Source organism: Meleagris gallopavo, chromosome 4 (genome assembly GCF_000146605.3).
Source record: "Meleagris gallopavo isolate NT-WF06-2002-E0010 breed Aviagen turkey brand Nicholas breeding stock chromosome 4, Turkey_5.1, whole genome shotgun sequence".
Taxonomy (NCBI): Eukaryota; Metazoa; Chordata; class Aves; order Galliformes; family Phasianidae; genus Meleagris; species Meleagris gallopavo.
This window is the reverse complement of record NC_015014.2, coordinates 48,699,992-48,702,335: the sequence shown is the minus strand read 5'-3', so window position 1 is coordinate 48,702,335 and position 2,344 is coordinate 48,699,992. Positions and strand designations below refer to the sequence as shown.

General features: G+C 43.5%; 1 protein-coding gene across 2 annotated transcripts in view; it reads left to right on the top strand.

Annotated features, from left to right (window-relative positions):
- The first annotated feature begins 2,043 nt into the window (after positions 1 to 2,043).
- N4BP2 (NEDD4 binding protein 2) overlaps positions 2,044 to 2,344 on the top strand; it is a 42,140-nt gene continuing 41,839 nt past the window's right edge. For both annotated transcript variants that reach the window (XM_010710272.3, XM_010710271.3), the window contains exon 1: positions 2,044 to 2,062. The gene's annotated coding sequence lies outside the window, so the exon portion shown is untranslated. The remainder of the gene's footprint in view (positions 2,063 to 2,344) is intronic.

Sequence of the window (2,344 nt, the reverse complement as noted above, 5' to 3'; positions counted from 1 at the left end):
AAAAAAAAAAAGGTAGAGAAGTCTGAATAATGATGACAGTTGTGCCACGAATTCCTGGAAAAAAATATATTTACTGCAGGCAAATCTGAATCTTTAATACAGCCCATTTCACAGGTGTTTCCCTGAGGTATTTATTACTGTATATTCAGTATGTTCGTGTATATAAAAATAAGAATCTTTAAAACTGATACAGTTAAATGCCTTTCTTACAGCATAAGAATGTTATTCAATCCAAAAGTCTAGCTTGAAATTGTTCCTGCAAATCAGAATCTAATCTAATCTAATCTCTTTAGCTGTAGAGGCAATTTGAGCACAGAAGGAAATCACAATTTGCTGAGTAGATTTAGGCTGTATATAATCAGAAACATCAAAAGGGGCTGACATTTTCTTGTTTTTTTTTTTTACAGTCCAGATCTGGTAGTAACAATATTTTAATGTGAGTTATAACATAAGCAAGAGCATAGTGAAGTATTTTTACTTTGACAAGGCAGGATTGTAGAAACAGAAATGGAAAATCTGTTGTGAAAGCATTCAGTGACTGAATGCTTGTGCCAAACAGCACAGACACGCTGTATGTTCAAGCCATTCCAAGTATAAACAAGCCAACTGTAGACATAAGAAGAGGTGAATTAAAATATTTAAAAAACCCAAAAACCAAAAAACAACTAAACAGTAGCAGATAATAAGCGATTAAGTTTCAAAAATGGTTGTGTGAAAACAAAGAAAGGCACAGAGATAAAGAATCTCTTTTACAGTGATGATAATTATCTAGATACCAACCCCCCTCCTGTTTAAAGTGTTAGCTGTTGTAGTGAGAAATCTGCCAGTACCCAAATTAGTCTGGCATTTTCATGGTGTCAAATACTGTAATATGTACAACTGGCAAAGAACAACATGGTTTCATGCATCAAGTGCCAGCAGCAACACCCCACCAGCATGGCAGCTTAATGGAGGCAATTGGACTTAGCATAATGAAAGCCTTCCTCTTCCTCTTTCTGGCAACCTTAAAAATACAAAGACACAGTCATTAGACTGGAATCTGTACGACCTATTTTTCCTAACGTATGATTAACACTTTACCAGCATCACACCCTGAAAGAGAAAAGATTTTGTTTCTGATATTTGTCCAGGCACTGGACAAAGAAACAGTTCCCTGTGCATGCACAAAGCTGCTTGACACTCGACATATGCACACAAATGCTGATGGATGTTTTTATTCCACGATTCTGGACATTTCCAATACCATGGTATTGAAAAAATTTTTTATCTTACCATGAGTCATGGCAAGAGAGCACTTTTTTTGAAATTTAGCAGCACATCCTGTAGATGAATATGTATGTACATATTGTAGTACAAATGTGGAAGTTTGTCCTTTATTTGTTTCAATACTGCACACCATATAACTACGAGATAAGCACTGAAACAGCAACGTGACAGGCGAGTTGATCTAATTACCTGAGAATTAAATGTTTTGAATAATTTTTTTCCACTTTTTTTTTTTAACGTTACTTGTATTGCGAAATACACACGAGCCTACATTTAAACAAAATAAAACAGCTTTTCAGGTGCTGTCCTAACAGCACTGAGGGACTGTGATCCCTGCAAGCAGCAGTGAAATCGCTGAGCTCTTTTGCAGATTGTGCAAGAAGACCACAGTGGGCTCCCCATGCGTGATTATTTCATTGTAAAACTTTTCTTTTTTGCACCTGGTTCTTGTCTCTGGACCTTGCAGTTACAGTTACAGCTGTAAGGCACGCAGGGCCTGGGGGCAGCGAGGACCTCAGGTCCTGGAGGAAGCGGCCGGGCGGTGGGAGCGCCTTGTTTCTCTTAGGCGTTTCATCGGCAGCGCTTTAATGTCCGCCAGAGGCAGTTCTTGTACGACAGAGGAAGGGGCAAATGGGGATTGGAGGGTGCCACTTTCTCCGAATGGGATGAATCACAATGGAAGCGATCTGTAGGCCGGCAGAAGGCCCCACACCTCGGGGGCGGCGGTGCTTCTCGCCTTTCACGCGAGAGGTCCGGCCGCTTCGGCCCACAGGGCGGAGCGCAGCGTGGGCCGCAGGTTCCTTCCCCGGGACGCTGTGCCGCGGCGGGAGGGGCTGCGTGCAGGGGGCGGGAAGGGGCCCGGGACAAAGCGGTGCGGGGGAGGCGACGAAGGTCGCATTTCGGTGTGTTTTGGAAGGCTCGGAACCGGCCTTTCCAGAGGTTGGCACGAAAGCAGTTTAACGCCCAGTTGCATCACCAGCCACGTGAAAAAGGCGGCAAGTGCCGCCTCCCGGGCACAGGAGCTGCGAGCAGGGCTACCTTTATCTCTCGGGAGCGAACCTCCCTCAGCTAAACCCCG